The sequence below is a fragment of the Protopterus annectens genome, chromosome 2.part0 (genome assembly GCF_019279795.1).
Source record: "Protopterus annectens isolate FY-2018-M chromosome 2.part0, PAN1.0, whole genome shotgun sequence".
NCBI lineage: Eukaryota > Metazoa > Chordata > Ceratodontiformes > Protopteridae > Protopterus > Protopterus annectens.
This window is the reverse complement of record NC_056728.1, coordinates 980,872,505-980,899,332: the sequence shown is the minus strand read 5'-3', so window position 1 is coordinate 980,899,332 and position 26,828 is coordinate 980,872,505.

The following is a 26,828-nucleotide window of genomic DNA, read 5'->3' as shown; positions in this document are numbered from 1 at the left end:
ACTGGTGACTGGTCAGCAGTCTGACTTGGAGTCAGCTACTTTCACACTGTGGGTTCTATCTGTGAGCCACTTTGCAACCCACTTAGTGATATAGGGGTTGATGCCTAGCTTAGTGAGTTTTTCTATGATTGCTGTATGGGGAATGGTATCAAAGGCCTTGGCCCGATCAAGGCAGGCTGTATGAACCACCTTGCCTTCATCCACAGCTCTGGTGGCTGACTCAAAGAAGTTGACCAAGTTGAGCAGGCATGATCTACCCTTCACAAAACCAAACTGTGTGGGGTCCAGAGTTTGGAGATTCCCTATATCCTTGTTTATTAGGTCCATGATGATGCGTTCCATAGCTTTGCATATCAGATGCATCAGGCTAATGGGGCGATAGTTCCCAGGGTCTATAGTTGCTCCTCCTTTGTGGAGAGGGATGACTGTAGGGGTGTGGCATTCAGTAGGGACAAAACCTGAGGTGAGGCTGTGATTGAACAGGTCACACAGGTGAGGTGCCAGTTCACTCTGTAGTTCATGTAGAACACAGCCAAGGATATTATCAGGTCCCATAGAAGCTGTATTCTTGGCCTTGGACAGTGCTGTTTTAACCTGTGCAGCAGTAATACTGGGTGCCTGGCAATCTACTGGTATTGTGATTAGTCTTTGGTGGGGAGAGAGGAGTAAAGTTGGCACTGAATCTGTCAGCCAGTATATTGGAAATATGTGTTGGCTCGGTATAGCAGGTACCATTGTGCAGTAGCTCTGAGGAATTCTGGGTATTGCCATGGAGATTCTTTATGTAACTATAGAAGGCCTTGTGGTTGTCTTTGCTACCTGCTGCAATTCTATTTTCATAGCTAGGTTTAGAGGATTTGATGGGGTATCTCAACTTTTTGTTGAGGCTGATAAGGGAGTTTTTCCAGTCCTGGAACTTCACGTTATTCTGCATCAGTTTCCTCCTTCTGTTGTAGAGTTTGTTTATGGCAGGGGACCACCAGATTGGCTTCCTTTTTTGGAGAAGAACATCTTGGTTCTATTGGGTATGGCGAGATCCATGCATTTGTGTACGTGTTCGTACAGGGCATTAGTGTATGATTCGGCGGTCATGCCACTGTTCTCCATTTGCATGGGTTCCATGAAGTTAGCCACCTCTGTTTTTAGGAGCCCAAAGTTAGCTTTGGAGAAGTTTTTCATGGTGGTTACCTTTGCGGGGGGGGGGGGGTGCGAAGGACGTGGATTTCCAAGGTGATTAGTTTGTGGTAAGACTTAACCAGGGAGGAGTTGACTACTGGTGAAGAGCAACAGTCACACATTTTAGTAATGACCAGGTCAAGGATGTTGCTACCTCTAGTAGGTGTAAGAACAAGCTGGTCCAGGGCACTGGAATTAATGAATTCCAGGAAATGTTGGGCAAGTGTATTGGTACGTCAGTAGTTTCCCCAGTTAATGGGGAGGTAGTTGAAGTCACCCAGTATGAGAGTGTTAATATTCTCCAGGGTGCTTAGGAACGTGGGGGTGTGAGTCTTGGGACATGGTTGGTGTTGGGGACCTATAGCAGGCTACAACCTGAATTGCTGACACAGCAGATTTTGCCACTAAACTTCCATTTATTAAAACAACTGTTAAACAATAGAAATGATAAAAAACACTAGAAAAGATGTTTTCATGCCTACACAGGAGCTTCCTCAGATCTAATACACAGCTGTTAAAACATTCCTTACATCTTCACTTTTAAATCTGAGTGGGATAAAGTTCTAGATCTCAATACTGGTCTTAAACGTACAGAACCATTTAAGCCTTTCCCACAATCAGCATGCATTTCTAAAATCCATTTTGTTTCTATATACTCAAGACTTTTGTGCAGCTGTCAAGCAGAAAGGGTCTAGTGAATTTTAGGCCCATTTTACTTTCTAATGTGGATATTCTGCTATTTGCTATGGTGCAGGCTGCTAGATTGGAGAGAATCCTGATTAAGCAGATGCTGCTGATGTAGTCTGGCCACTAGAGGCTACTAATGGACTTTGTGGAATGAGAGGAGCAGAGTGGGTGCAAAGAGTATGCCTGACTACAACCATGCTGCTTAGGAGTGCCCATGCCTCAAATGAGGGCCTACCTAATGTCCTTCGCAAAGATAAAGTGAAGTAAGAAACCATTAAAAAAATTATCCATTTCATTTGCTTTAGTTTGCCTTCAACCAACTATTGCTGGTGTTAAACAGTCATGAGAAATTGCCAGAGTTAATTAGGATATCTTTACATATGTTTCATAATACAATAAATGCAGCCTCATTTTCAGGTAAGTAATTTTCACTGATTTAGATTTTCTTCACCACTAAACAGTTAAATAATTTGCTCCTTTGAGCCCACACTCAGGTTGGCAGCACAACAGACTGTGGCACATCGGGTGAAAGACTTCTAGTTCTATTATCACAAGTACATTCTTCTACTTCTTTTCACATTTTTAGTACTTAAACTTTATTTTTTGTTTTACAGGTTCTGATTGTGCCTCTCAACCTCTTAGTACAATAAATATTGACAAAGCCTGACAAAATGGGGGGACAAAACCCAAACACAGAGGCAAATTTTAAATATTGCTCTTATAAACTTAGGAAGTTACTAGAGTAGCAGGGTTTGTATTGACATACATTTTCTGAATGAAGTCTGAAACTCAAGTGTATGTCATTATGTAGTGATTTCAGTCCTCAGATAATCCCACTGAGTTTCCAGAAAACCACAAATTTTAGGAGTAATAGACCAAAAATATGAGGAAAATAATTTTGACATTCTTCCAAAATCTGGAAGGTCGAGAGGTATCTGATCAACATCCACCTCTCTACTTTTCTGGTAAGTATTTGTGTTTCATGCAACTTCCTTTTCTCTTGTTTGTTTACTACTACCGTTCATTGTTTGTCAATGTAGACAGCAGTTACTTCAACAAACACTATATATATATATATATATATATATATATATATATATATATATATATATATATATATGCTTCTCCTGGCTCTCTTCCCATGTTCCATCTCCAAGCCACCTGCAGCCTTCTAGCATGATAATATTCCTTACTGGCTGTGTAAAAGTCTGTCCCTTTTAGAATCTGCTTCAGCTAGGTACTACAATTCTGTTACTTCCTGAAACCGAAATTCCATCTTTTTATGTAACTATATTTGGTATATTTCTTCTTTTTACTCTTAACCTTTGTTGTATGTTTAAAAGTTTTGTTTGCAGCTTTAACTTTATGATGTTACTCAGGTGCATAGATTATTAGGTGCCAGATGATATTTTATGGCAGATTTGAATTGGTGCATGTTATTTAAAAGCCTGATGTGGTTTAGAAGTTTGTTCCATACCTTGGAAATGGCAACAGAGGATAGTGAGTCACTATAACATTAATTTGATTTATTAGCAACAATTACTGTAAGTTCTGAGGATCTTAGGGTTCTGTTTGGATGAGATTCAACAGCAAAGGTGTTTAAGTGGATAGTGAAGTACTTTGAGTCCTGTAAGTAACTGAGAGAGGGTAATATGTGAAGGAGGTTCAAGCCAGTTGAGGGTATTGACCTTCATGCATGGTGGGAACGGTGTGGGCAGCTACAGGCGAATTTGCTAATTTTGTTGTAGGTGCTTTCTAGTTTGCGTTTGGTGGAACAGTTAAGATTTTTGAATATTTTGAGGCATATAGGAAGGTGGGAAGGAGAAGTGAGGCAGCAGCTATTTTTTTACTTAGTAGATTCTTTGCTAAATAAAGAGAGCCTTGTTTTATGTTCATGGTTTTGGGAATGAATAGGATTAATTTGGCTTTGTTGGGGTTTAAGATCAACTGAGATTCATTTAACAAGTTTTTTATAGAAGTACAAACTTTCTGTGTGATGGTTTCTAAGGTGGGACGAATTGAGGCTCAGTAAGCTAAAGCTGAGTTGTCAGCATGTTGTACTATGATGCTGAGTTTTGTTTCCTTGTACATGTCATTAATAAAAACATTGAAAAGTATTGGCTCAAGTATGGAGCATCCTACAAGCACTTCCTAAAGTTACTATCATTGTTTTTACTTCTTACGGTGACATAGATAGGAACATACGGACCCTCAATTTCAACAGCTTTGACAAGCAAGTAATACTATTGCAGCTGATCTCCAACATAGAGTGCAGACTTTTCCCAGTTATGCTGTCTGATCCCTGATGAATAGCAGAGTATATCTCTCAGGAAAGCTGTATTACACTATCCCTTTAATTCTAATTGCTCAGTTTTCAGCATTATCTTTCAGTACTTTCTTTAAGGCTTTTATACCACTGGGATATTTGTTAAGTACTTCAGGTATTATTTATGGAGTGTCTTAATTCCACTTGATTGTTATCCCTACAAATTTTCTGGATCATCACAACACTGTTCCTTAGCCATTACCAAGGTACCTCCTGCATCCATTAGCTCCTTAACCATTGCCGTGGTACCTCCTGCATCCATCAGTTCCTTAACCATTACCAAGGTACTTCAACAGCTATCAGCTCCTTAACCATTACTGTGGTACCTCCAACTCCTATCAGCTACTTAACCATTACCAACGCACCTCCAGCCCCATCATCTCCTTGCCATTAGCAAGGTACCTCCTTTATCCATCAGCTCCTTAACCATTACTATGGTACATCCTGCACCCATCGGCTCCATAACCATTACCGAGATACATCCTGCACATATCCTCTCCTTAACCATTACCATGGTACATCCTGCACCCATCGGCTCCTTAACCATTACCGAGATACATCCTGCACATATCCTCTCCTTAACCATTACCATGGTACATCCTGCACCCATCGGCTCCTTAACCATTACCGAGATACATCCTGCACATATCCTCTCCTTAACCATTACCATGGTACATCCTGCACCCATCGGCTCCATAACCATTACCGAGATACATCCTGCACATATCCTCTCCTTAACCATTACCATGGTACATCCTGCACCCATCGGCTCCTTAACTATTACCGAGATACATCCTGCACATATCCTCTCCTTAACTATTACCATGGTACATCCTGCACCCATCGGCTCCTTAACCATTACCGAGATACATCCTGCACATATCCTCTCCTTAACCATTACCATGGTACATCCTGCACCCATCGGCTCCTTAACCATTACCGAGATACATCCTGCACATATCCTCTCCTTAACCATTACCACCCATCATCTCTTTAATCTTTACTGTGTTATCTCTTGCATCTATCAGCCCTTTAACCATTACCGAAGTACCTCCTGAACTCTTCAACTCTTTTACTATTAACTAGGTACCACCTGCACCTATCAGCATCTTAAATATTACAGAGGTACCTCCTGCACCCATTACCTCCTTAACAATTACTGAAATGCCACCTTTACCCATCAGCTCCTTAACCATTACTGAATTACCTTCTGTACCCATCAGCTTTTTAACCATTACTGAGGTACCTCCTGCACCCATCAGCTTCTTAACCATTACAGAATTACCTCCTGCAACCATTGAATCATTACGATTAAAAGAGGTATCTCCTGCACCCATCATCTCCTTAACCATTACTGTGGTACGTCCTGTACCCATCAGTGCTGAGTTGGGAGAGTTTGTTAATAATCTCAGTGGGGAGGGGGGTCATCAAAGGCCTTGGGGAAGTCCAGATAATAAGTGTAAACTATATGCCTCTTATCTAACACTCTAATAACTCTTTCAAAGAACTCAACTAGTCTGAGCAGACATGATCTGCTTTTACAAAGCCAAACTGGTTTGCAACCATGGATAGACAGTCACCTATATCAATGTTTATTGGTTCAGCTACAACACATTCCATATTCCTGCAAATAATACTAATGAAACTATTGGGTTTTTAAATCCCAGGGCCAGTGAAGGGCACCAGAGCTGACATTCTCCACACTTGGAAATATAGCCAGTGAAGAAACTCAGGTTCAAAAGTTGCTGGAAGGGATTTGCTAGATGAGAATTTATGGTTCATAGCAGGAATCATATTGCCAAGATCCATGAAAGTAGCGAGTTTTTAATTTTGGAAAGTACCAAACGAACTTGGTTTAGGTTGATCTCAGGATGGGGGGAGTGGGGGGGAATGGAGGGAACAAAGGAGTGTGTGGGTGGACTGAATGTGGAAGAGAATTTGTCTGCAGGAAGATTAGCAATGTGCTTGGGGTTACCATTGCATATAAGTTTAGTACAGAATTGTAGGTTTCTACTGTACTTCCTAATGGAACTGAAAAAGGCCTTCTGGTTGTCTTTTGAATTAGTTGCAACACAATTTTTATAGTTGGCCATATATTTCCTAATGGTGTGCTTGACAGACTAACTTACCAGTTTTAAATGCCTTTTGCAATGATGACATGGACAGCTTTTAATGATGACCAGCAGCTTTTTTTTTCTTTCTTGCATAGATGTGGTGATCCCACTATATGAGTTTAGTTGTAAACTTGCTGTTATGCTTACGCTGGACTGGTATAGATGTCTCAATGCATCTATCTAAAAGGGAGTTAAATTCAGAGCATTAGGCAGCAGCCCTAGTTACAAGGCTTGCTGGGGGTATCATATCATTTGTGATTATTAGTAAAGTCAGTAAATAGTAAATAACCAAATGCGTGATAAGAGACCTTGGGACTCAGGTGGACAGTAGTCTCTCCTTTGATAGTCACATCGCCACAGTAGTCAGGAAGTCCTTCTACGTGGCACACCTCATCATAAAAGGGTTCTCATCCAGGAAAAAAGAGGTCATTGTTCCCCTCTACTCGTCACTCATTAGACCCATTATAGAGTACAACACCCCTTTTTGGAATGTACCTCACAAGACATCTGCAGCAGCTGGAAAGGCCACAGAACTACCTCACAGAGGATTACTGGCCTCAAACAAATGCCCTACACTGACCGCCTCAAACAATTCCAGCTTTACTCCATAGCATATCGCCTACTCTGAGGTGATCTCTGCCTAACATATAAAGCTATGTCAAACCCAGAGCTGTTGGACATGCTACACATAAAGAAATCCCAATCCCTCCGAGCTACACGCTCTAGGGACCTAAACCTTGTCACCACAATAAACAGGACATGCTGGAGGGATAGATTCCTGTCCCAGAGACTTCATATACTCTGAAACAAGCTACCCATCTATGTCAAGCAAAGTTCTTCATTAGCATTCTTCAAGAAAAATCTTGATGAGTGGATGGGAAATAGGAAATACACCCCAGGTATCACTTCTGTGTCTCTGCTGGACAGTGGCACAGGAAAATAACTTTCTTGTGTGGTGTAAGCTATGGAACCTTGCTGGCTAGGCTAACTATGGGTTGGATTCAGAAAGAATCCAGCTGTGAGAAGTAGCTCCCGCAACTCTCACCATGTGGGTTTTGTCTGTGAGCCAGTTGGCAGCCCATCTTGTGATGTAGGGGTTTATGTTCAGGCTGGTAAGCTTGTCTATAATACTAGAATGGTGAATAGTGTCAAAGGCCTTTGCAATGTCTAGGTAGGCTGTGTGTGCCACCTTTCCCTCATCTATAGCCTTGGTAACTGTCTCAAAGAAGTCCACCAGGTTTAGGAGGCATGATCTGCCCTTAACAAAGCTGAACTGGGTAGGGTCCAGTGTTTGAAGGTTCCCAATGTCTCTGTTAATAAGTTCCATGATGATGATGCGCTCCATAACCTTGCAGACCAAGCTAGTTAGGTTTATAGGGCGATAGTTCCTGGGGTCTGTTGTGGCTCCACCTTTGTGGAGTGGAATAACCATTGCTGTGCGCCACTCTATGGGTACGTAGCCTGTGGAGAGACTGAGTTTGAACAGTGTGTTTAGATGAGGTGTTAGTTCGTATTTCGGCTTGTGTAGGACACAGCCTGGGACACTGTCCAGTCCCATTGATGCTGTGTTCTTGGCTTTGGAGTGGGCTGTTTTAACCTGAGTGTCTGTGATTTCGGGACTCTACATTTTTCTGGTATGGTTATGGCCCCTTCTGCGGGTGAGAGGGGGTGAATTTTGCACTGAACCTGTCTGCCAAGATGTTGGTGATATCAGTCAGTTCAGTGTATTTTGTGCCATTCTGCACTAACTCTGAGCAGATCTGAGCATTACCACTTAGATTCTTGACATAGCTAAAGAATGCTTTGCGGTTATCTTTGGCGTCCTTGGCCATTTTTCTTTCAAAGCTCGCCTTGGATGATTTTATGAGGGAGCGTAGTTTCTTGCTGATACTGAACAGGAATGTCTTCCCTTCTTGGGATTTTACTCTTTTCTGTACTAGTTTCCTCCTTCTATTGTATAGTTTGCTTATGGCAGGGGTCCATCAGATTGGTTTCCATTTCATGGAGTGAGTCTTGGTTTAGCTTGGGATAGCACAATCCATGCATTCTTGCTGGTGCCCGCAAAATGCATTAGTAAAAGATTTTGCAGCTTGGACAGCATGGTGGCTTTGAAACTTTCCACCTCGGTCTTAAGTAATGTGAAGTTTGATTTGAAAAGTTTTTCTCGGTGGTTTCCTTGTCCAGGGGTGGGGGCAGAATGTGGATATCCAAAGTGATTTGTTTATGGTCAGATCTAACAAGCGAGGGGTTGACCTCTGATGTGGAACACCAGTCGCCCATGTTGTTGATGACCAGGTCCAATATGTTGTCACCTCTGGTGGGAGTGTTGACCAGTTGATACAGGGCATTTGAGTTTATAAATTCTAGGAAATGTTGGGCAAGGGAGTTAGTACCTGAGTAGTTCTCCCAGTTAATGTTTGGGTAATTTAAATCACCAAATATTAGGGTGTTTGGTAGGACTTTTATGTTTCCAAAAACATGGAATGGGGGTCCTTGGACATGGTGGGTGATCTGTAGCAAGCTACAATTTGAATTGCAGTTTTGCCTGTTGTTAGTTGCACGCGGATGATCTCTGAAGCATTGTGCTGTGCCACTAACCTGGAGGTGTGGGTATCCTTGATGAATATGCATACTCCCCTGTTTTTTGTATTTCAGTCCAGGTTCTGTGGCCAAAATGTATGGTATGAGTTGTAGCCTGGTAGTGCTGGGGTGCTCTCTGGAGCCTTAAACCAGGTTTCTGTTACTGCACATCTATCAATTTTCTCCATACTGAGGAGTGCCTCGAGTGCATGCATTTTGAGGTTTAGACTTCTGGTATTGAGTAGCATAACCTTCTTTTTTTTGTTACTTGTGCTATTTACATTGGTGGGTTTGTCTTTTGAGCCTTGCCTAAAAAAGGCACTTTGGGGGTGGCAAGAGCCCTGGCCAGTACTCAAAAGCCTAAGGGTGACAGGTGCAAGCTGTCTCTAGCAAAGCAGCGTGGCTTGTCAAGCATGTCATCACAGGCGGACAGACACTGGATCTCCTTTGAATGACACGAGAAACTTAGCCAATTGTTGAAATTGATAATTTTTTTCTTTATACTGTGGTATCATCCTTGGTGAGGGCAGGATGCTACTCAGGGTCAGGGTCATATCGGCCTGGGCTATGTAATCAGTGAACTCTTCCATGTCTCTTTTCATGTAGTCCAGGGAGGTATGGCTCAGGTCATTCGCACCAACATGGACAATGACAGAGTCGTATTTGTACTTGTTCTGGAATGACCTAAATGCTTGTGTTATGTGGCGGATCCTGGTACCCGACAGGCAGCTAACAGTAACCTTCTCCTTGTTCAACCTAGTGAGTGGGACGTCAGTGTGCCTGACTATAGAGTCACCTATTACTAGTATGTTGGGTATGTTATTTTGCCTTAAGGGCTGTGATTGCATGGCACACTGTTTTTTTAAATATGTGCTTCATGGTTTGTGTTTGGGGATGGAGGTTGCTTGGATGTCTGCTTTGGAGGTCTCTGTTGCTTTTGCAGATTTTTATTTAGAACCTCCGAGTATGTTTTTATGTATTTATGTGTTTTTTTTGCTGGTGCTGGTTTAATGGGTCTGTGTAAGACTGGTGGTGTGATGCAAGTATTTCCCTTTTCCTCTTGACTGTTTGATCCAGTCTTGGGTTGAGAAAGCTTAGTCTCCAGTTTGGCTGTATAATTGCATCTCTTGCATGTATTAGTGTTTGGTGGAAGGAGGAGAGGGTTGTCTGTGTACATGAGGCAGTTGTAACATTGCCTCAAAATGCCCAGATTCACCATTTGGACTGAAGAGTACACCTGAAACTGCCCTTTGGACATGCCTGGATAGGTACAGTGAACTGTTTTACTGAATGGCTGGTTAGGTCGAATAGAGAGCCTTGTCCTTCTGTACAGTATAGGGGGGTCTAGTGCTAGGGTTTATAAGTGCTTGCTATGAGTTTTGAGCAAGTACTGGGCTGAGAAATGATTGGCTTGAGTGCTTAAGTTGAAAGTTTTTCTAGTTTCAAGGGAAAAATTGAAGATGAGACTTTGTGGAGCCGGGAATAGTTATACCCTAGATAACCAGGGCTGCCCGGTGCACAAAACCAGGCAAATGCAGTTCAACACCACAAGTCTTTTTAAAAGCACTAATAAGAAATCTAAACTACAGTGGATTCTTACCAGCAGAGCAAGCAAAATACATGCATTTGAATGTTTCCCTGAGTATTAGTGACCACCCTCCCAATATATATAATACTGGAAGAGCATTGCACGATCAAACAGGTTACCTGCAATCACATACGCAACACATCTAAGCTCAACAGAGAAATGTTTATCTCCAGCCTATCAGTCTACAATTGGAGCATATTTAGAACCATGCCTCTAGATAAAGCAGTCACATATTTCAATCAAAGCTTTCCGAATATACTCAGCAAGAACAAAAAGAGACTAATCAGCTCCATTCCAATCAGGGTTGCCAGATTTCCGACTGGCCAGGTAGAGGCAAAGTGAGGACCAAAAAAAAAAAGTCTTTAAACATGGAGCTACTTCTGTTTAATACGGAAGATCAAGCAGTTCCACATTAAACACAAGTAGCTCCGTGTTTAGCGATTTTTGATTGGCCCATATGCCGGTATACGAGCCAATCAAAAAACTCAAAAAATGGAGCTGTGTTTAATGCGGAACTGCCTGATGTTCTGCATTAAACACAAGCAGCTCCGTGTTTAGTGATTTTTGATTGGCTCATATGCAGGTTTACGGGTCAATTAAAAAAAAAAGCAGAGGGCTGTTTCGCTGGGATTTAAACTGGTAGTACGGGACTCGGGATCGGGCTGCTGATCCCGGGACAATCCCGCTCAAATAGGGATGTCTGGCAACCCTGATTCCAGTCCACATGAAACAAACTAGTTAACTTCAAGAGTCTGCCTAAAAAACAACTAAACAGTGCCCCCCAATAACATATGCACAGAAGATACACATCTGAAATTTTGTCTGCATAGCAATTACACATTATCTAGTTTTTCATTGTCTTCATCTTTACCCAACTTATTATACAGTCTCATTTTCCAATAAATTCTCCATAATGAATTTCTCCTACACCTAAGAGCCTGCTTCTCCTACTACCGACTGTAACCATTTCTGTACTTTTGTATTACCTCACACTACGTCTCTGTACTTACCTCACATTACGTCTCTGTACTTACCTCACACTACGTCTCTGTACTGCGCTACTTCCAGAAAGGTGCTACTATTTTCTTTCCTGACAACGTGATGTAGCATCACACTGCTTGCTCACTGCCCCTCAAACTATAAGTTTATGTAATTCTCTGTATTAATATTATCTGTTCTGTTATCATCAGTATTGTACTGTATTTACCGTTCTATATACTATAAATATTCTTTGCTGGAGATTTCTTCTTCAGGCCTTCACTGAAAATGGGTTATTCCCAGTCTAGTTTTCCAGTCAACAAACACAAATAAATAATAAAGTAAATGTTCACTATTGCCCAGCTTGCAGCATCAGAAGCTAGATTAGGTCCTACTCTCCAACCCCCCCCCCCCCCCCACCAATCTACTAAACTACATAGGTCTGACTCCAGTTTCTCTGTACTTGCTCCAAAACTATGGCAATCCCTTCCTGTCTATCTCACCACTTTGGCACAATCACTTCCTGTCTATTTCACCAAGCCTACTAAAGATACAAGATTCACTTCTCAACTCAAACACTAGCAGTTTGAGCAATACAAATACAAATGCCAGAATGCAGGGCATATCACTTAAAAAACACTACTCTGCACTAGGCCAGTTTCCTCGCACATCATCCCATTTGCACCACTACTGTATTGGTGACCGCTCTGTGTCTGCTTCCTGCAAATACCTACAACAATCCTCTTTCTCTGTCCTCACAGTCATCTTATTACTTTTACCTCTCAGCTCCTCCATCTCCTTAGACTCTAATGATTTACCAGCACATATCTATTGCCTTCTCCTCTGAACACCTGAGTTACCTCCTACAATTTCCAAGGATAATCCTATTTCTCATTCACTTTTCTTACTCCTCAGATTCCACTTTTCTGCTTGTAAAATGCACACCTCAACATAGTGTAATATTTTTATGACTAGTTTCTATCATGTTTGTGTTCTACTGTTGGTTTCATTTGTCATATTTTTGTTGTTACTATTTTGAATGCAACTTGGGCTTTTGTCTGCAGTTGTGAAGTGAACAGAACTCTCTCCTGGTCATCAATCAAACTGTGAATAAAGTAAAATCAATAAATTAATAATTAATTTGTCTATGATTGGTTAACTGTTTGTAATCATGCTATTTAAAGACAGAATATGTGAAGTAGGGATATACTCTGTAAAGGCTGAAGAGCCGAGGCGCTAGAGGAGTCTGCATTTTATGCTTTGTATTTGCTGCTAATCAGATTTTATTGGATCCAGTGTGTGTGCTTATTTTACCTGTTTTGTGGGACTACATTGTGCATCTACTACTGGACTGAACTATCATTTTAATAAAATATAAAGGTAATCACTGGCTTCTTTCCTTATGTGGTGGTAAACAGCTAATTAAAGTCATTGTCAAACATAACTGTGTCTATCATGGATGTTTAGCCTCAAAATTTACCTTTGTTTTCTTGCAGTATAAATTTTTCATTTTATGACATGATCATACCTTTCAACTGTACAGATTTTTGCAGAATGTCCATATTTTCCCTCATATTTTTGATCTGTTCCTCATAAAATTTGTGATTTTTTGGCAAATCATTGGGATGATCTGAGGACTGAAGTCACTAAATAATGATACACATTAAAAATATATGCTACAACAAATCCTGTTATTCTAGTAACTTTCTAAGAGCAATATTTTATTTATTTATTTATTTATTTATTTATTTATTTATTTATTTGACCAGGTTAGTCCAACTGGGCAGATGCCTTTTTTCAGCAGAGACCCAAGGAGAAAAGCTCCAAAAGATACATGCATGATATAAAATGGCAGAGAAAATGCAGTATTAGTATTGACACATGCAATTACATATGCAGTATTAGTACTGTCACATGCAATTACATATGCAGTATTAGTACTGTCACATGCAATTACATATGCAGTATTAGTACTGTCACATGCAATTACATATGCAGTACTACTACTATCACATGCAGTTACATATGCAGTATTAGTACTGTCACATGCAGTTACATATGCAGTGTTAATATTGTCACATATTTAAAATATGTCCCTATTTTTGCCCCCCCCCCCATTCTGTCAGGCTTTGTTCAGATTTTTTTGCGCTAAGAGCTTGAGTAGTACGAACATTGTATTTCTCATTTGAGGGAAACTTTTTTCAAGTTTTGCCCTGAGTAACAAATTGCTACAAAGAGCTATGTCTGTAAGCTGGGGCAGTGCTGATTTTAAAGCCAGACATCACTTCTTTAAAGGACTGTGATCATTCTTTAAAAGAATGTGATCATTTTGACGCCCCATTTAAATAACCTACCTACTGCAAAGAGTTTCTTTTTCTGATGGAATAGCTTACATAACTTAATAAAACAAATAATGTTCTTGTCCTTCTTGTTATTGACACTGACTACACTAAACCCACATTTGACATGTCCGTGTACTAAATGAAGGATTTAGAGAAGTCTGTGTTTTAGCAATGCAGACATGCACAGTATGTATTTAACTTTATTTAAGCTACTTTTATATACATCTGTCCTCTGTGTATTAACTTACCTGTTTTAATCTGTATGTATAAGCACATAAAGCAACTGATTAATGTTATCAGGACTGTACCATCATGCATGTGTTTTTCCCCTTGAATCCCTTGCATGTGTATTGACACCTGTGGGGCTGATAAGCAATTAGTCCAGGAATGTCACTCACTTCATCAAGTGTTGTAAGAACACAGATCTCTCCCTTGATGCAAATGTTTCCAACTGCTCTTTGGACTCCACCAAGGAACTCATCAGGATATACTTTCCTTGACATGCACTGCACCCTTTCCACACTGAGAAAAGTAAGTGGGCTCAGCTTTTCCAGTGCTGGGCCACTAATAAGCCATTGTTTGTGTCATAGTTAGTGCTTTGGTCTTCTACACTGTGGAGCAAGAATTCCTCTAACTTTATGATTATTTGCCACCTGTTTCTGTCTTTTATGATAAAGCCCATGTTTTGATGTTTAACTAAGGGAAAAATATACTGGAAAACCTACACCACCACTAGTGCACAAGCACAGACATTCCTGGACTTTGTCAATACAAATACCCTGGATCAATTAGTTAGAGTACTCACAATGGGGAGTAATATCTTGGATCTTGTCCTTACTAATACGAGCGCATCTTGCACCATCCCTTGTACATCTTCATTAATTGTTAGGTCTGACCATAAAACAGCCTCATAGGTTCATAGGTGTTTACTAGGCTAATGACCACAAGGGCGTTTTTAAGCCTAGCCATGCATCCCAAATCTCTGACAAGTTCTGACACCCTTGATAAGTGTAAGTATAGGCCTGGGAGAAGAATCATTTACATGTTACCTGTTTGCATCAGAGACATAGGTGACAAACCAGGGATGTATTTACAGTTTCTCATCCAATTGTCCAAGTTCTACTTGAATTGGATTAGGGAGGAACTCTGCTTCACATGGATGGGGAACCTGTTCCATAGATGGAGTAGTCTCTGGGATACATACCTATCTCTCCAGCAGGTCCAGTTTATATCACAGGCAAGGTTTAAGTCTTTAGAATGGGCAATTCTGGTTCTGTTTGTTTTGTGGATATGCAGGTGGTCCATCAGAGTGGGGTCTGGCAGTGCCCTATATGCCAGACATAGATCTCCCCTCAAAAGCCTGTAGGAGAGAGAATACAGGGATAAGGCCTTGAGGCAGTGTGCACAGGACATTTTACTTACACCCTGTATTCTTTTAGTGAGGAGTCTCTGTCGATGTTCTAATTGTTGGATATGCCTGGTTAGGTACATACCAAATGGGGCATTGTACTCAGTGATAGGTCTGATGAATGCCAAATACAGTGAAATAATGACTTTCTTGGACCTTTGTTTAAAACTTGTGCAACATAGAATGATTTCCTCACCATGGTAGACACATGATGGTCAAAGACTAGATTACTGTTTATGTGTGCCCCTACGTCCCTGACTACTGAGTCAGCTCTAAGAGATGTGTTGTCAATATGATAGTTAGGAGGGATGGATGGCTTTCCAAAGGATACTATTATGCATTTCTTGGCATTTAGTTTAAGTCCATGGCTCTGACACCAGTTGTTTGTCTGTGTCAGCCCCTCCTGGAGATCATTTGTCTGTGTGAGATTCAATGATGACTCTTAATTTGCAATCATCTGCAGATTTACTCTGCCAGAGACCACTGACATTGGCCTTGACATCTGAGAAGTAAATACCAAAAAGGAGTGGTCCAAGGACTGATCCCTAAGGGTCGCTACTTGTGACTGGCCTCTTTGTGGAGGTGGACTCCCCAATTCTAACTTCCTGAGTCCTGTCTGTGAGCCAGTTGGTGATCCACCGGGTGACATATGGATTTGTACCCACCCTCTTGAGTTTGTCAATAATGATCGAGTGGGGTATTGTGTCAAATGCTTTGGCCAGGTCAAGGTAGGCAGTGTGAACGATTTTACCCTCATCTCCTCCTTTAGTGACCTTTTCAAAGAAGTCCATCAGATTGAGTCTCTTTCAAAATAAAAGTAAAATCAGAGATCCCTTCCACCCAGGGTACTTTTAGAAATTTCTTTAAAGCAAACTTTCTATACCTAAGTGATACACCGGAAAGCAAATCGAGTTAACACCAGTGACTATGCAGAAACGTATACCACCACACTAAACCAGCATGTAAACAGCTGTATAGATGCAGCTGTACCCAGGTCTGTATTAAAAGCACAAAAGCTTACAACCGCGAATATAACTACATCGACACATAAATGTCGAAGGACGACAAGAGCGAAATACATAATCGGCGAAAATTAGAACGCCAAATGTATTTCGTCAAACAACAGCGCCATACAGGCAAGGAAAACCTAATTAAACAAACTTAAATAAACAAACTTTTGCAGGGGAGCAAGCCCCCCTGCAGCCTCCATGTGGGGGGCTGCACCCCCAACATCCCCCTACTTTTAATATACCAACTACAAGATCACACTACATTGGGGAAAAGGATATATTTCCTCATCCCCATGATCACCCTGCTGGCCAAGGAAATACATTCGGCGTTCTAATTTTCGCACATTACGTATTTTGCTCTTGTTTTACTTTGACGTTTATGTGTCAATGTAGTGGTATTCGCGATTGTAAGCTTTTGTGCTTTTAATATAGAGCCCTGTACCCAGTAGGAACAAGTAAAGGGCAAACCCCAGAAACAAACCCACATAGTGGAACCATACTATCAACAAGCTTTATATTATTAAAGGAAAATAATTTTGACCAAAAGTAAGAAGAATAAGCCCACAGAATGTTAGAGCCATTGTCACTAAAATAAATAAACAACTCAGGAGCTCAATAAAATAAATCAAAGCCAAGTTTGAGGATGAAACAGTTACCCAAGCCAAAGACAATCACAAAGCATTTTTTAGTTATGTTCGTAATCTCAAAAGTACACTGCAGCAATGCACTGAGCTGATTGTGACAATGTTACCTACACTGAAACTGAAAATACAGAGAACCTACTGGCTGATAAATTTAGTTCTAATTTTACCCCTCTGTCTGTCCCTCAACATATATCACAAACTGGCTTGACTCCAGCTATCACAGCTATTCATGTCTTAAAAATGCTATCAAAAGCTAAAAATACTGCATCAGTGGGTGAAGCCCAATTTAGCCACCCCTAACAACACTGCTCAATCTCAACCTCCATACAGGTTTTGTACCAAGAGAATGGAGAACAGCTATAGTCATTCCCCTGCATAAGGGAGGACCTTCCACAGACCCATGCAATTACAGACCCATAAGTCTGACCACTCTCATGTGCAAAGCCATGGAAAGACTTATCATGGAATTAATCATTCAGGGTATAGGGAACCTCCAAACACTGGACCCATCTCACTTTGCATTCTTCAAGACCAGGTTATGGTTGCTCAACCTGATGGATGTTAGTATCTGTCAGCAGTTAGATTGTGGCAGGAACCACACAAAACCCAAACAACATAAGACAAAACTCATATAAACATAATGTACAAAAGGCTGTATAAGTACATGCCATTGGCTCTAAGAGGCTCTGTTGATAACCACTGGTAAACTTTAAAAAATTAACTGCTTTTACTTGATCTGACATATGGAAGATGTCATCCTTCTACGTATGGACTCTGTAATTATGTCATAAAGTCTAAACAAAGCTGATGCTTCCAGTTTTATTCTTTCATAACAACCATAGGGGCTAATCTTTCACTCCTGGATTCTTCTGTGATCCATGTTTTATCTACATTTCTAACAATTTTTGTTTCGCATCCTGCATCTGGGCTACAAATATGCAATGCTTTCTTTGTCCACACAAAGTGTTTTCTCTCTTTTTAAATAGATAGCATAGAAAACTTTTTTTATGTCCTCCACTGGATCTGCCCCATGGTTCACATGGTTTGTGTACTTGTGCCCTATCTTCCTTCCTCCTCCTCCTCCTCCAGACAACTAGGCATCCTCAAACAAGGCCCATTCATTCTCATTTGGGGTGCTGAGATCAGAGTCTGGCATTAGTGATTAGGCCAGTTGACCCAGCCCTTCATTCCTGTGTAGGGAATTATATGCATGCTTCAATGCACCCCATCCCTGATCTGGCAGTACATATGCTCTGCTTAACAGCATGAGTCTGCCCTAATCACTTCCATGAGTAATAATCTACCCATACTGCTATGTGTCAGTAATGTGACATGCTGGACACTTTGCTCCCGCAGGGATGGAGAAATTGGCATCTGCCACTCAGGCCCATCATCCCCCACCCAGCCTTTCCACCACTTATGCAATTAATTGAAGCATTGAAGGTTATTGGGTTACAACTCATATTTACCCAGCAAGTTTTTTACAGCCTCAGCAATTACCTGACCTAAATGAGTCTTTTCTTTCCCTCCTCTAATACCTTTTTTTGAGTAAATTGATACACCATGCAGTCAGGTTGACTCAGTGGGGTCTGCCTATATCTTATAAGAGGTAGGAAGCAACAGTAATACTTTATTCCATGCTTGTGTTGCTCAAGGAATGACCTATTTGTCATCTATCTCCTTTAACATGAGGCATTTATGCAGTGTTTGCTACTATTAATTGATATACTTTTGTTTAGTGCACCAGGTATTTCCATGCACCGTATAGAAATATATGTACCTCTCCTGTCCATACCTCTTTATCTATATCCAAAAACTCTTTTTAGGCTTAACTACAAATTATTTGGAATGGACTTAAGATAGACGTCACCTAAAACATTTCTCTATAGACAAAAAGAATGAAGATAAGTTGAGAAGTACATAGGTCATTCTAGTCATAAGTTTCCAATTAAAATATATATATTTTCACAGAAAAACATAGTAAATCAGCAGAAAAAATGATTTACAAACAGAAAAAAGAGGGTGGTTCTCATCATTTGGCATTATGATATCACAAAATGGACAGAAAGTGAGTGGGACAAGAGCGGAGATGGGCAGAGTTATGGAAGGGGTGATGGGTCGAGCATTGATCTGATTATAGCCACAACAAAAAATGGCAACCCTACTTCTAAGACAGGCTTGCATGGTTCAGTCAGTGCAAAATGATGCTGACAGTATAATGCCACATATCTGCACATCACTCTCATCTGGCTAAAGAATAGCCAATAGACCACTGGGGTGTGCACAGCAAAGTGCCAGCCCTGTTTGTCAAATAAATGGTGAGGAAATGGGATACATAAGAAAGAAGGAAAGGGGAGAAGGGCAATCAAAGAGAAACATTCAGGGGTATCTATAAAGTATGAAAAGTTGGAGGAGAGGAAAGATATTTGCTATGGTGAAAAAACTTTTTTTTCATATATAGAAATAAGGATGGGTGGGGAAGGCATCAGGATTAGACACAGGCTTCAATGAAATGGTGGCAAATAAGGTTGAATGCCACGAAGTTTCCAGGGCTCAATGAGTGCATTTCATTGAAGCCTGTGTTAAAGTATAAAGCACAATTCATTTGAGAAGAGGACATAAGTTATATTAATTCATAGTAATTGATGGTACATAGTTATAAATAGGTTAAATATATATATGCATTAAAAATAAAAATAAAAACAAAAGCATATAAATGTATACCATCTGTTATAAATACTGTATATAGAACAACATTTAACAGTATAGGATTAATTTTGAATTTTGAATTTAGAAATTAGGATTTTGTAAAAAAACAGGTTGTTCATTAACATCTTGGTTAAAATATGTTATGCAGGTTGGTTTTGCACAACAATATGGTAGTAGAGTACATATATATTTTTTAATCATGTATATTTTTATATGTCATCTTATATATTTCTTTGCTATTTGTAAAATTTTTTACTATAAGAAATCAATTGGTTTAACATTTATTAGAAGATTGTTTAATCAATTAATTGAGTAATTGGAATATAATGGTATTTAAGTAAGGTAACTGGGTGTGTTTACTATTGACTCTGATGAAGCCAGTGTAACTGGAGAAAGCGCTCAGTCATTTTTGTCTGTGGATTAAAATCTTCCTTTTTACTTCTGGTCTGTGCCTTATTGTCGGATTTGCCAGTCCCGTGGTTTGACTTTCACTACATTTTGTTTTTGTGAGTTCCTGGGTTGGAGCCGTTTGTGTTCGTTTGAGGCTCTTCTGATACAAACCTGTATAAACAATAAGTTGGCTTCTTTGGAAGCATCCCTTTCCACAGAAACCCCCACTATAAAAGCTCTTACTAACATTTGGATTACAAATTCCTTATGTCCTTCTGCTTAGATCCAAGACAACATGACTTTAGACTGGGTCAAAGAACTGATGGCAGATGCACATTTCTAATCATGCAACATGTCTCCCTGCAAATCACTGACTTTTCAAAAGCTAACCAGGTTGATAATAATTCCAAACAGTTCTGAGTATGGAACAGTGACCACACGATAACAAATAAAACAACTGCGAGGTTATTAATGAACATTGAGCACTTTCAAAAGTCTGTCTTAAAAAAAAATCTGTTACTTATAAAAAAATTGAAAAAAAATGTAATAAAACATCAAAAAATAATGCATTATCCTAGGATACATCAATCAATTCTTGAATACTAACCTGAAAATTTCAAATCAAATAAGAATGCAATTTTAGCACATTAGACATTGATAAACAGTCAATAAGCCCAGGAAAAACACATGCTTTCAGCCTAATTTGCCACACAAGATCTTTAAATTCAATTAAATCAACCCAGGGACCACCCGAGGGTCCTTGACCACCCTATTAAGTCCATAAAATAAGAAATTATGCATGGGATTATTGGATATATGTTTGTAAAGGGAGCTGTTAGTGTTTTTTTCTTTTTATGTCATAAAGATGTTCACGAATACATTCTTTAAATCTCCTTTGGGTCTTCTCCACATAGAAACAGGTACATTGTTGGTACTTGGCCAAGTAAATCAATCCTGTTGAATTACAGGTACAATAAAAAAGAGTTTTTATAAAAAAATTCTTGACCATAATGCCCTCATTCTTTAAAATGAATTTACACTATGGGCAAAATCCACACTTATAGGTCCCTGTTTTCTTGGGGGTAGGGTTCAAGAGTCGACAACCACTCCTCACTACCTCCTCTGTAAACTACATGGGGGTCTCTTTCTAATTTTGTCTAAGGTTTTAACAAAACACAAAAATAACTCCCAAGTTATTTTCTAAAATTGTCCTATGTGCAAGTGATTAACCATAAAGGTGGTGATAAAAGAATTAAGAAAAACTTTAGGGTCACCTGTCTCCAGACTCACTATCAATTTTTGGTCAGCCAGTACCTTGTTGAAGGTTAAAAAGGGGCAGAGACACCTTCCTTCCATTTTATTACCACTTCATTAAATATTTTGGCTGTTAATTCACAGGGATAACCCCCGACTTGAAATATATTTCTTAGGGTATTACATTCCCTATAAAATAACTCATCATCCAAAACCATTCTGGCCAATGTTACATATTGCCCTTTAACTAGGCCTCTTTTTTGATGGCCAGGGTGGCAACTTGAATAATAAATTAACCTATTTGCATATGTGAGTTTCCTGTAAATATTGCTAACAAACCTTTTATTTCTAGTGTCCTTACTTATTTTTACATCTAAGTGATTGATCGTGTTGGGGTCAGAAGTAAAGGTAAACCTCAAAAAAAGATGTTATGGAACTAAAATACTTAATAAACTTGCACATAGCCCCAGTGCGTTTTTCCAGGTATTAAATATATAATCCAGAAATTGAGTATAAGCAGCCCAGGAAGGTTTTTGAACATAGTTAAATAGGAATTTCTTTTCCCATTGGATCATAATGATGTTTGCAAAAATGAGGCAGACAAAAAATTGTTCTTTAAAGATATTTCCATCAGTGTATCTAGGATTTTAATTTCATCTGATGAAAGGTTCGTGGATTCAACTAAAATGCATGAAACCATTCCAATCCCACATCACGGGGAATGACGTTAAATAAGTTCACTATATCCATGGTAAGAAAAATTATATCATCCAAAAAACAAACCTCCTTAAGCTTAACTAAAAAATCCAACAAATCTCTACACAAGTGTATAAAGAAATCAAGTGTCTTCTTAAGTGTTAAATCTATGTACTTGGCAAGTGGATGAATTTTACATTTCCAGCATTAACAACTGGTCTCATAGAGGGATCTTCCAAACACTTTGGGATTCCAAAAATCGTGGGTTCAAGGGGATTAAAAAGCATTAAGAATAAAAAAAGATCACTGTTAATTTGTCTGTGATCAAATAAGTCATGTAGCAAACAATTTTCATATAAGAAATATTAGCACAATTAGTGGATGAATCTTCATAGAAACCATCATTTAAAAATATATTCATTTTGTTGAAGTAATTGGCTTTGTAAATGATAACAACCCTCCCCCACCCTTATCGGGCTTCATCACATTCAAATGCCTGTTCCAATTCAATTCCATAAGTAATCGATACTCAGTGGTAGGTAAATGAGAACAGGGATTCTCAATCTTTGTGTTAAGCATTGCCCTAAAATCAAACTCACATAACTTTTCAAATAAACTCAAAGAAGGGTGTGGTGGGGGTTAAATAAAATTCGCCTGTGAAGATCATTAGTCACTGCTTCCATTTCTTGTTCATCAAAAATTAATTTAAACTTAAGCTTCCTTAAAACATATTTTTAAATCAATAACAAGAGCCTCTATGTTAGATCTAGTCAAGGGGAGAAATGTAGAATCTTTTGCAAGTAAATCGATATGTTTACTTTCAGTAGAATAATCAGTAAAGTTAAAAATGTTATAGTCCCCATTCACGTTAGTTACAATTGTTGGTCCAGTCATTTCAAATTCATATTGGTCAAAACCAAAATGTGAAAAGCTGTTCATTATCTCCTCTCCTGTTATATGTCCTGTGTGGTTGGTTCTGCTGGTAATAGGCATCTGGTTCTGCCCCTGTTGGATCCTGTTGTTGCCAGTGATGGTTCTCCCAATGCTGTATCTTCTGTGAGCACCTTAAAGGGGAGAATCATCAACTACTTTGTCGTTTGGACTAAAATGGTTCTCCGCAAGTTCAGTTTCTTCATTGTCAGTCTCTCTGTTAGTTTTAGGTTATGCGGTCACAGAAACGGACAAATGTATAACTAGTGATTTGTTGTTTGATAGCAATGCAGAAAAATATAGCAACATTTATATAGAAGTTGACAAAACATCTCTGGTTTTAAAGCCTGGAAAGAAGAAAGTTTGAAAGAGATCACTTAGACTAAACTGGATCACATACCCTTCATCAGATAAAATACAGAATTTCAAAAAGTTAATTAAATACACAAAAGTCACATGATCATCAAGCAATTATGTAATAAGATATTGGTTTCTTAAAGTAACATTCCCTAAATTTCATTCCATATTTAATACAAAAGGTAAAATACACTTCCAATAAAGGATAAAAGTAGATATATTTCCTATAAACCTACCTATTTGAATACGTTCCTCCATTATACAAGTGCACACCCCCAAACTCAAAAGAAAGCTGTTTTTAAGGGCCAGCTGGTTAGGGTGGCATGTATGGTGTCACTGGATCAACATTTTGCTGACAAATGCCAATTATTGAGAGGCATGTTCCTAAAAAGAAGGTACACTACCTCAATGGTGGATCACAACATTGTGTAAGTAAAGAGTAAGAGAACTAATGGGTATTTTATACCATTATTGCATCATGGAGGTGGAGTGAGAGGGGGAGAGGTTTCTAATTCTAATTCTAATTTATTTAGGAAGGAAAGAATGAATAATGATTTCCATAATGCCTTTATTACTCCTTTTAGTCTGGAAACTAGTATAATTAGTTGGATAGTTAATAAGAATTGGAACATTATGCGGGATGAGCCAGGTTAGTAATATAGTGGGAAAGAAACCCATTATAATGTATAGGAAAGGATCTAATTTTAAAAATATTTTTGAGAAAGCTAGTGTAAAAAAACAAAAGAATATATTTATGCATAAATGCAGGAGATTTAATTATTATAAGTACATCTTGACAGGAGATCATGTTATCAAATCCAGGGGCAAAAATTGTTGTTAAAGGGTAAATACAATTGTGAATGTGCAGGTATTGCATATAAAGCATTGTGTTAAGTGTGCTTGGGGTTCTATATAGGGAAAACTGAGCACAGATTAAGAGAACAGATCTAAGAGCACACATGTCATAAGAAAAGAAAAAAATACTAATGCACTATACAAGCATATTCAAAATTATCCTGGACATAATTTTAAATTACCAGTGCTGGAAAAAGAAGAATATTAGGGGAGGACCATGGTCAGTTTTGTTGCAAAAGAATGAGTTACACTGGCAGTTGCTGTTGAATCTTGCAATTGGCCAGGACTTAACAAACACACCTTCAGAGCATGTCTGCTGAAATTAAAATCATCAGAGAGATAGTGGTATGTTTTTATTAATGACTGTTCATAATATATTTTAATAATTGTTGTATGATGGTTTTGGAAGTGTATTTTTTTACCTTTTGTATTAAATATGGAATGAAATGTAGGGAATGATACTTTAAGGGGCCAATATCCTATTACATAATTATTTGAGGATCATGTGTTTTTTTTGTGTACTTAAGTGATTTTTTTGAAATTCTGTATTTTATATGAATTTTTATGTGAAGTAAAATAAAAGCACTTATGTGTTTTAATTATTAAAAGAACCGCAGTTTGACTACTGCATTTTGGCAATCTCTTTTCATATCATGAAGACCCAAAGTAAATTTAAAGAATGCATTGAGCCACATCTTTATGACATAAAAGGAAAAAAAACACTAACAACTACCTGTACAAACATATATCCAATAATCTGACAAATAATTTCTTATTTTATAGACTTGATAAGGTAGTCAGGGACCCTTTGAGTGGTCCATGGGCTGATTTGATCAAATTTAGAGAACTTGTTTGGCAAATCAGACTGAATGCATGTATTTTTCCAGGGTTTAATGACTGTTTATCAATATCTAGTATGCTAAAATTGTATCCTTATTTCATTTGAAATTTTCAGGTTAGTATTTAAGGATTGCTTGATGTATCCTAGGACAATGCATTTTTTTTTATGTTTTTTTTTACAATTTTTTTTTCATTTTTTTTTATAACAGTTATTTTAAAACAAGGTTTGGTAGTAGTTATCTCTTCATTTTTATTGGTCATCCTAACAGCAAGTGATTTACTATGGAAACTTTAAATGTGGTATAAGATATGTGTTCCATATTTTGGTGAAGTCATTTGTTATGAACTGACAAACGTGCTCAGTCTTCATTAATAAACTTACAATTATTTTATTTGTTATCACAAGGTCACTGCTCCCTACTTAGAACTGTTTGGTGTTTGATTGATTATTTTTCATCTGTCAGTTCTTGATAATAATCCCCCCCCCGGTTAGGTGTTAGCTTAGGGTACCATACTCACTTAAACATTGCCTCTGCTTATATTCTTCCACCTTCTTCAATTATTACTTCTCGAAACAAAACCTTGCAAATGTTCCCAAATAGTCCTATAAGGAATACAATTGTTTTAGGAGACTTTAAAATGGATACTAATGGCCACAAAGCCAAGCAGCTGAACAGCATAGTGTAAAACCTTAAGCTAGAACAACTTACAAAGCAGCCAACCTGGCCCAGTTTCAGAACAGTAAAGTACTCTTCTCCTGATCTTATTTTTCTCAGCTTGGCCCATTGTTACATTAACACTAAAATTCTGCAGACTTCCAAAGTGACCACCGGCCAGTGCTGTCTTATTGGTCTTTCAAACCTGTAAAGCTAACTCTCCAAATAGTGACTAATTGACCTTTCCCACCAGATAAACTGGCTATGCTTGAATCTTATCTGAATCCCCCCTTACCGAATTGTTTACCTTGAAAGTGCCTTGATATACTTCATTGATACCCTTCCTGGTGTGCAAAACTCTATCTTCCCTTGTGTACGGAGAAGGCTACTAGGGCAGAAATATCCTTGGCTTATCAATCAAATCCAAACTCTCATGAGACAAAGGGAAAAAACTTGATCTGCCTGGAAAGAAAATTCATATACTATCCACCCTGAAAAAAATTACCCATCCTTAAAAACAGACACAAATTGTTTCAAACTCAGCCAAAGCCATTTATTTTAGAAATAATCAAATGTCTACCACCAATAATAAAAAAATGGAAATAAATAAAATACCTAACAAGGCAGTCTTCCAACTCCACCTCTCTCACCAATAATGTCCCTAATATACACTAATGCATCAGAGGATTAGAGACATTTTATTATCTTTTCCACTAAAACAATTACTAACACATTTCCCTAATCTAGCTAATCTTTGCTTTAAATAACATAATTTATCAGTGTAACACTGCAGCTCAAATGTCCATTCTTGCTGTATATGTAGCCACCTTCCACTTCCCAGCTGTTTCTGAGAAGGAAACTAAAAGATTATTAAAGAATTTGAAATCCTCCACCACACCGCTGCCTTCACTGTATTTCACGCTAACATCCATAGAAAGGCAGTAGATAAAATAGCCAAACTCCTAACTTAGACTTATAAGCCCTAAAACATTCCATCATTATACCTCTTTTAAAGTACCCCAGTCCAAAATCCATAAAGACTATTGACCTACCTCCACTCTTTGCCCTCTTCCAAAAATATTTGAAAAAGTTCTTTATAGTAACTATGGGCTTCCATCTGATATACAGCATAGCTTCAGAAATGGTTTTAGCACAACCACTGCTATAATCTCAACATCTGACACTATCCATAGCAAGAAAAATAATGGTCTCCTTGCAGTTGGTATTTCTGTAGACTTGACACATGTCTTTGAAACTGCTGACCACAACATTCTTCTTGCGAAGCTAT